This window comes from Coregonus clupeaformis, unplaced genomic scaffold (assembly GCF_020615455.1).
Source record: "Coregonus clupeaformis isolate EN_2021a unplaced genomic scaffold, ASM2061545v1 scaf0223, whole genome shotgun sequence".
Lineage (NCBI taxonomy): Eukaryota > Metazoa > Chordata > Actinopteri > Salmoniformes > Salmonidae > Coregonus > Coregonus clupeaformis.
In genome coordinates this window covers 274,951-284,317 of record NW_025533678.1, presented here as the reverse complement: position 1 = coordinate 284,317, position 9,367 = coordinate 274,951, and positions in this window count along the sequence as shown.

The window sequence follows — 9,367 nt, the reverse complement described above, 5'->3', positions numbered from 1 at the left end:
GGCTGAAAGGGCCCTAGTGGAGCCAGTTGGCTGAGAGGGCACTAGTGGGGCCAGTTGGCTGAGAGGGCCCTAGTGGAGCCAATTGGCTGAGAGTGCCCTAGTGGGGTCAGCTGGCTGAGAGGGCCCTATTGGAGCCAGTTGGCTGAGAGGGCCCTAGTGGGGCCAGCTGGCTGAGAGGGCCCTAGTGGAGCCAGTTGGCTGAGAGGGCCCTAGTGGGGCCAGCTGGCTGAGAGGGCCCTAGTGGAGCCGGCTGGCCCTAGTGGAGACGGCTGGCTGAGAGGGCCCTAGTGGAGCCAGTTGGCTGAGCAGGCCCTAGTGGAGCCACCTGGCTGAGAGGGCCCTAGTGAAGCTCCAGCCATATTTTTGGTCATTGTTTCTCAGGATCAATGTATGAATGTATTTTTGTCAATAAAATTAAATAGATTTCCAATGTTGGTGTACCGCTCCTTTAAATGGCAGTCATTTTTACCACCTAAATATGACACCTTTTGTATTTACTTAAAAATAAATGATACTACAACCAAATTATGGTAAAACGGCTTTTTAGTACTTACTTTGGAAAAAAGCTGCACATTATTTAAGGGAAAAATATATTTTTTTGTTTTACAGAATCTGCAAATGAATTGTCATTTAACAAAAATGATGTTTATTTCATTTCAGATAACAGTAAGTACATGTCCATTGATGTCCTTAAGAGTCGATTGATGCACTAATTAAAATAATACAATAAATCCCCATCAAAATTAATCTGTTTAAGATAGAGATTTGTTTTTTTGCATGGGCTGCATCTCAATCTACTTCATCCGCCTGTATGTCTGCCTTCCACATCACGAAAATCACTATAGGTAGAGAGAAGACAGGCTATGTGCCACTCTGCCCACAAAATGAGGTGGAAACTGAGCTGCCCCTCCTAACCTCCTGCCAAATAAACGATGATATGAGAGAGACATATTTCCCTCAGATTACAAGGACCCCCAAATACTTTGAAAACAAATATAATATTGATAAGCTCCCATATCTGTTAGGTGAAATACAGCAGCGTGCAATCATGGCAGCAAAATGTGTGACCTGTTGTGATATGAATAGGGTAACCAGTGGAGAAGAAACACCACAGTAAATAGAACCTAGGCCTAGATTTATCAGTTTATTTCATTTCCTTTGCCATTTGTACTTCTACTTTTTACACAGACAGCTCACACTCTCCTACACACCAGCTGGCTGAGAGGGCCCTAGTGGAGCCGGCTTGCTGAGAGGACCCTAGTGGAGCCACCTGGCTGAGAGGACCCTAGTGGAGCCAGCTGGCTGAGAGGGCCTAGTGGAGCCAGCTGGCTGAGAGGGCCTAGTGGAGCCAGCTAGTTTATATTTCATTTACAGTGTATTGACCGACGGCCTATACAGGTCAGGACTGATACACTCGTTTTTTTTATTTTTTATTTTTATATAGTTAAATTATTAACATTTCAAATGTCTTTTTCTTTTGAAACTTTTGTGTGTTTAAAATTTACTGTTTGTGATTGTTTATTTCACTTGCTTTGTCAACGTTAACATATGTTTCCCATGTCAATGAAACCCCTTTGAATTGAACTGAGAGAAAGAGTGAGAGAGAGAGAGAGGGGGAGGGGCAAAAGAGAGGAGAAATGAACATCAACGTGACCTTTCATGATGTGATGGAGAAGATAGGCTTATAGTTGGTGTGGTGCAACAACACACGTGATGTGATGGAGAAGATAGGCTTATAGTTGGTGTCGTGCAACAACACACGTGATGTGATGGGGTAGATAGGCTTATCGTTGGTATGATGCAATAACACCCATGTGTACACACATTCCCCTTCAGTGGAAAGGTGAACCTCATTTTTGCAGATTAGTTTATATATAATTCAATACCTTTGCTTTTGTCTGTTTTTGAAATCATTCATTTCATAGGTCAGAGGTCAAGCTGAGCCGTCAAGCTGAGCCGTACCAGAGTGGAAGAGTGGAAAAGGTTACTGGTTGTGATGACATAACTGGTGAGAAGTCAGTAATGAAAAGATATTCAGTTGACTGCGTGTTAGTCTGTCAGCCCTATCTCTTTTGACATCTCCCTCTCTCTCCTCCTCTTCTCTCTCACTATCCATCTCCACTCCCCTCCTCCTCTGTCCAATAGCCGCAGGAAGTAGTTTGGGGGTGTAGAAATACAGCTAAACCTAGGGTATGGCTAAATGGGGTGTGTAGAAACACAAATAAACCTAGTGTATGGCTAAATTGGGTCTCTATCTCCCCTCCCTCCCCTCCCCTCCCCCTCCCCTCCCCTCCCCTCCCCTCCTCTGTCCACTCCCCTCTCCTCCGCCCCCCACCCATCCTCTCTCCTCCAACCCCATCTCTCTCTGCTCATCTCTCGCAGCCCTTTGACATCTCCCTCTCTATCTCCCCTCCCGTCCTCTGTCCCCTCTTCTCTCTCTCCACTACCCTCCCCTCCTCACTCTCTCTCTCTCTCTCTTCCTGACATATAGCATCAGGCTTGTTGAGCTTGACTCAGTTGACTTGGGTAACAGACCTCTAGCTACCCCCCTTCCCCTTGCTCTGTTGAACCTTTAATAAACCTTTATTTAACTAGGCAAGTCAGTTAAGAACAAATTCTTATTTACAATGATGGCCTACCCAGGCCAATCCCTCCCCTAACACGGACGATGCTGGGCCAATTGTGCACCGCTCTATGGGACTCCCAATCCCGGCCGGTTGTGATATAGCCTGGGATCGAACCCGGGTCTGTAGTGACGCCTCTACCACTGCGATGCAGTGCCTATGATCACTGCGCCTCTCGGGAGGCCATAGAAAAATAAGACGAATATTAAATAGATACATCATATATACTCTCATTCATTTCCATAGGGACAGATACAATCAATCATTGACACACTGAATATACAACATCACATACACCATCACACCTTAAATGACATTAGTGCCTGTCCCCAGATGGACAGTTATTGTCACGCCCTGGCTCTGGGGACTCTTTAATGTTGAGCCAGGGTGTGTAGGTTTCATTGTTTAGTTTTCTATGTTTGTGTTCTAGATCGTTTAGATCTATGTTGGCCAGGGTGGTTCCCAATCAGAGGCAGCTGTAGCTTGTTGTCTCTGATTGGGGACCATACTTAGGCAGCCCGTTTGGCACTGTTATTTTGTGGGATCTTGTTCCGTTTGGTTTGTGTTATGACCTAGGACTTCACGTATCGTTTGGTTTATTGTTTTGGTTCGTGTGTGTACTAAATAAAGTATGTACGCCTATCACGCTGCGCCTTGGTCCGCTTCCGTCAACGATCGTGACAGAAGATCCCACCACCAGAGGACCAAGCAGCGTGCCAAACAGGAGAAGTTGGCGATGTCCCAGGTGGGCGAATGGTGGTCTTGGGAGGACATATTCGCGGGCAGAGGGCCATGGGCAAAGTAAATGCCCAGGCAGGAGAGGAGAAACGGCGCCAACCGTGCCAATGTCGGACACGCGAGAGGCAACCCCAAGACATTTTTTGGGGAGGCACACGGCGTGGGCAGCGGGGCTGCTGGAGGCAGCTACAGGACGAATCGGCGGACTAGGAGAGGAGGCCACCAGGTTTGGGGGGCTGGAAGGGTGGTTGGCGGAGCCTATAGGTAGAGCAGAGCCAACTCCCCGTACTCAGGCTAGGCAGCGTGAGACTTGGCATGTTCCGTGTTATGCGGAGCCACGTACTGTGCCGCGAGTGTTCCGGCACAGTCCTGTACGTCCTGTGCTAGCAAAACGCACGTGTCGTGCTAAGGTGGGCATGCAGCCAGGACGGAGTGTGCCGGCTCAACGCTCGTGGCCTCCAGTACCCATCCTCGGTCCCGGATATCCTGCGCCAGTGCCACGTGCTGTAGTGCCAGTACGAGTGCACAGCCCTGTACGTCCTGTGCTGATGCCTCACACAGATTGTGTGGAAATAGGCATTCAGCCAGGACGGGTTGTGTCAGCTCTCCGCTCCAGACCTCCAATCCGTCTCCACAGTCCAGCCCGGCCTGTTCCTGTCCCTCGCACCAAGACTGTGGTGCGCGTCGCCAGCCCGGTCCGGCCTGTTCCTGCTCTCCGCACCAAGCCTGTGGTGCGCGTCGCCAGCCCGGTCCGGCCTGTTCCTGCTTCTCGCACCAAGCCTGTGATGCGCGTCGTCAGCCCGGTCCGGCCTGTTCCTGCTCCACGCTCCAAGCCAGTGGTGCGCGTCGCCAGCCCGGTCCGGCCTGTTCCTATTCCCCGCACCAAGCCAGTGGTGCGCGTCGCCAGCCCGGTCCGGCCTGTTCCTGTCCCTCTCACCAAGCCTGTGGTGCGCGTCGCCAGCCCGGTCCGGCCTGTTCCTGCTTCCCGCACCAAGCCTGTGGTGCGCGTCGCCAGCCCGGTCCGGCCTGTTCCTGCTCCCCACACCAAGCCAGTGGTGCGCGTTGCCAGCCCGGTCCGGCCCGTTCCTGCTCCCCGCACCAAGCCAGTGGTGCGCTTCGTCAGTCCGGCACGGCCCGTTCCTGCTCCCCGCACAAAGCCAGTGGTGCGCGTCGTCAGTCCGGCACGGCCCGTGCCTGTTCCACCGGTGCCTGGTCCGGCACCGGGCAGATGCTCCACTCCGGAGCCAGAGCAATCCGCTCCACCGGTGTCCAGTCCAGGTCCGGCCAGCGGGGTCAGACCAGATCAGGGGCGCTACGGGGGGGTGGAGAGAGAGTGGTGGTCACGCCCGGAGCCGGATCCGCCTCCGAGGCGGAATGCCCACCCGGCCCCTACCCTCTTGTTTTTGGTTGGCGCGGTCGCAGTCCGCGCCTTTGGGGGGGGTACTGTCACGCCCTGGCTCTGAGGACTCTTTAATGTTGAGCCAGGGTGTGTAGGTTTCATTGTTTAGTTTTCTATGTTTGTGTTCTAGATCGTTTAGATCTATGTTGGCCAGGGTGGTTCCCAATCAGAGGCAGCTGTAGCTTGTTGTCTCTGATTGGGGACCATACTTAGGCAGCCTGTTTGGCACTGTTTTTTTGTGGGATCTTGTTCCGTTTGGTTTGTGTTATGACCTAGGACTTCACGTATCGTTTGGTTTATTGTTTTGGTTCGTGTGTGTACTAAATAAAGTATGTACGCCTATCACGCTGCGCCTTGGTCCGCTTCCGTCAACGATCGTGACAGTTATGCTACAGTAAATTACATTTACTGGTGATTACATCATTGTCCTGCTTTAAGACAGATTTTTACTGTCTGCATCCAGTTGCATGTTATTTACTAACCCTGCAAATGATCATATATCTTACAATATCAAAACATATGCTCCAGAACAGGATCATCAATATCACTGCCGGTATCATATCTGTCTCTAACTGGGGCTCCACTGAGCTATACAAGTCTACTGTCATGAAGAGTGGACTGAAGAGTGGAAAATACTGCTAGGCTATATGACTTCTATCTCATTAGTTCCATACTTCAATGATGTGAGAAACTTCTTAGCAACTTATCTTGGATCAGTGGTTGAGCCCAGCTAAACACAGCAAACGGATCTGTCTTTCAGCAATGTTTCACATAGTGTGTTATATAATATCACCTCTAACTTTCTACTGCTTGAGTTCACCTCATATAGAATATTGGCTTAATGTTCCTTAATGTTCCAGGCAGTGAAAATACTTTAATCTTTCTTTTATATAGTTATCAAAATTCTCAGCCATTTGTACTTCTACTTTTTGCACAGACAGCTCACACTCTCCTACAAACACCAGCTGGCTGAGAGGGCCCTAGTGGAGCCACCTGGCTGAGAGGGCCCTAGTGGAGCCACCTGGCTGAGAGCACCCTAGTGGAGCCAGCTAGTTTATATTTCATTTACAGTGTATTGACCGACGGCCTATACAGGTCAGGACTGATACACTCATTTTTTTATATAGTTAAATTTCAAATGACTTTCTCTTTTGAGACTTTTGTGTGTTTAAAGTTTACTGTTTGTGATTGTTTATTTCACTTGCTTTGTCAATGTTAACATATGTTTCCCGTGTCAATGAAACCCCTTTGAATTGAACTGAGAAAGAGACTGAGAGAGAGAGAGAGGGGAGGGGCAAAGAGAGGAGAAATGAACATCAACATCACCTTCCATGATGTGATGGAGAAGACAGGCTTATAGTTGGTGTGGTGCAACAACACACGTGATGTGATGGAGAAGATAGGCTTATAGTTGGTGTGGTGCAACAACACACGTGATGTGATGGGGAAGATAGGCTTATAGTTGGTATGATGCAATAACACCCATGTGTACACACATTCCCCATCCATGGAAAGGTGAACCTCTCTTTGCAGATTAGTTTATATATAATTTAATACCTTTGCTTTTGTCTGTTTTTGAAATCATTCATTTCATAGGTCAGAGGTCAAGCTGAGCCGTACCAGGAGTGGAAGAGTGGAAAAGGTTACTGGTTATGATGACATAACTGGTGAGAAGTCAGTTATGAAAAGATATTCAGTTGACTGCGTGTTAGTCTGTCAGCCCTATCTCTTTTCACATCTCCCTCTCGCTACTCCTCTTCTCTCTCACTCTCCATCTCCCCTCCCCTCCTCCTCTGTCCCATAGCCGCAGGAAGTAGTTTGGGGGTGTAGAAATACAGCTAAACCTAGGGTATGGCTGAATGGGGTGTGTAGAAACACAACTAAACCTAGGGTATGGCTAAATGGGGTGTGTAGAAATACAGCTAAACCTAGGGTATGGCTAAATGGGGTGTGTAGAAATACAGCTAAACCTAGGTTATGGCTAAATGGGGTGTGTAGAAATACAAATAAACCTAGGGTATGGCTAAATGGGGTGTGTAGAAATACAGCTAAACCTAGGGTATGGCTAAATGGGGTGTGTAGAAATACAACTAAACCTAGGATATGGCTAAATGGGGTCTCTATCTCCCCTCCCCTCCCCCATGAGAAGGGGAGAAGAGGAGAGGGGAAGAAGAGGAGAGGGGGAGAGGAGGAGAAGAGGAGAGGGGGAGAAGAGGAGAGGGGGGAGAAGAGGAGAGGGGGAGAAGAGGAGAGGGTGGAGAAGAGGAGAGGTGGAGAAGAGGAGAGCGTGGAGAAGAGGAGAGGGTGGAGAAGGGTAGATGTTTTTCTCTCCCCCTCCTCCATCTTCTTCTCGCCCTTCCCTCCCCTCTCTTTGGTTCTGACCATTACTCCCTCCCTCCCTCCCTCCCCTCCTCTCCTCTTTTCCTCCCTCCCTCCCTCCTCCTCTATCCTATATAAGGGAAGGGAGAATGAGAAGGGGAGAGGGTGAGAAGAGGAGAGGGGAAGAAGAGGAGAGGGGGAGAAGGCGAGAGGAGGAGAAGAGGAGAGGGTGAGAAGAGGAGAGGAGGAGAAGAGGGGAGGGGAAAAAGAGGAGAGGGGGAGAAGAGGAGAGGAGAGGAGGAGAAGAGGAGAGGGGAAGAAGAGGAGAGGGGGAGAAGAGGAGAGGAGGAGAAGAGGAGAGAGGAGAAGAGGAGAGGGGGAGAAGAGAAGAGGAGAGGGGGGAGAAGAGGAGAGGGGAAGAAGAGGAGAGGGGGAGAAGAAGAGAGGAGGAGAAGAGGAGAGGGGGGAGAAGAGGAGAGGGGAAGAAGAGGAGAGGGGAGAAGAGGAGAGGAGGAGAAGAGGAGAGAGGAGAACAGGAGAGGGGGAGAAGAGGAGAGGGGGAGAAGAGGAGAGGGGGAGAAGAGGAGAGGAGGAGAAGAGGAGAGGGGGAGAAGAGGAGAGGAGGAGAAGGGTAGACGTTTTTCTCTCATAGTTCCACCCATGGGACTATACCTTCTGTTATCAACAACAAGTGTAAAACTGGACCATGTGACAGTTTGGACCAAGGTAGCCTTGTGGTGGACCAATGTGGTTGATTAACAGAGCATCTGGGTGTGTACCAATAATATCTCCTTTCTCCTGAAGTGTGCACTTGCTCCCTACTTCCCATAATTTAAATGCATTGGATTGGTGGAGGCAAGTACACAACTTTCACTGGGACCTCCCCACATTCTGAAATTGCATTATGTAAGGTGTGAATCTTGACATCTCTGATCTGCATAATTTTAAAAAATCCCCATCAAAAGCTGTCATTTTAAGCTAGAGCTATCAGGTGTTTTGCATGGGCTGTGTCTCAATCCACCACATTCGCCTATGGTGGCCTTCCGCATCTGCAGTGGAAGGTCGCCAAGCTACAGCTGTGTTTGTCAGACCATGAGACATCCCGAAAATATGTCTTCTCACAAAAACTTCTGTAGGGAACACAATGGTGTTCTCTGTTTCGCTCTATGACCCCCACAAGTGTCACGGGACTCAATTGAAGGTGTCCAATACAAATGAATGTAAATATGGAGGTAGATCTGTGCCCCCAAAAATAAAGGGTTAAATGTGTACAAATAATACAGTCCCAAAATAAATCACAAGGAATAAGGTTTTAAAGCTTAAGAAATACAGTATATACAGTATATACACTACCGTTCAAAAAGTTTGGGGTCGCTTAGAAATGTCCTTGTTTTCGAAAGAAAAGCACTTTTGTTGTTCATTAAAATAACATCAAATTGATCGGAAATACAGTGTAGACATTGTTAATGTTGTAAATGGCTATTGTAGCTGGAAACGGCTGATTTTTTATGGAATATCTACATAGGCGTACAGAGGCTAATTATCAGCAACCATCAGTCCTGTGTTCCAATGGCAAGTTGTGTTTGCTAATCCAAGTTTATCATTTCAAAAGGCTAACTGATTATTAGAAAACCCTTTTGCAATTATTGTTAGCACAGCTGAAAACTGTTGTGCTGATGAAAGAAGCAATAAAACTGTCCTTCTTGAGACTAGTTGAGTATCTGGAGCATCAGCAATTGTGGGTTCTATTACAGGCTCAAAATGGCCAGAAACAAAGAACTTTCTTCTCAAACTCTTCAGTCTATTCTTGTTCTGAGAAATGAAGGCTATTCCATGCGAGAAATTGCCAAGAAACTGAAGATCTCGTACAACGCTGTGTACTACTCCCTTCACAGAACATCGCAAACTGGCTCTAACCAGAATAGAAAGAGGAGTGGGAGGCCCCGGTCCACAACTGAGCAAGAGGACAAATACATTAGAGTGTCTAGTTTGAGAAACAGACGCCTCACATGTCTTCAACTGGCAGCTTCATTAAATAATACCTGCAAAACACCGGTCTCAATGTCAAAAGTGAAGAGGCGACTCCGGGATGCTGACCTAGGCAGTGGCAAAGAAAAAGTCCAGTGTCTGTGTTCTTTTGCCCATCTTAATCTTTTATTTTTATTGGCCAGTCTTAGATGTGGCTTTTTCTTTGCAACTCTGCCTAGAAGGTCAATACTGGTACATAGTTCCTCTGTGGAGATGGGAGAACCTTCCAGAAGGACAACCATCACTGCAGCACTCCACC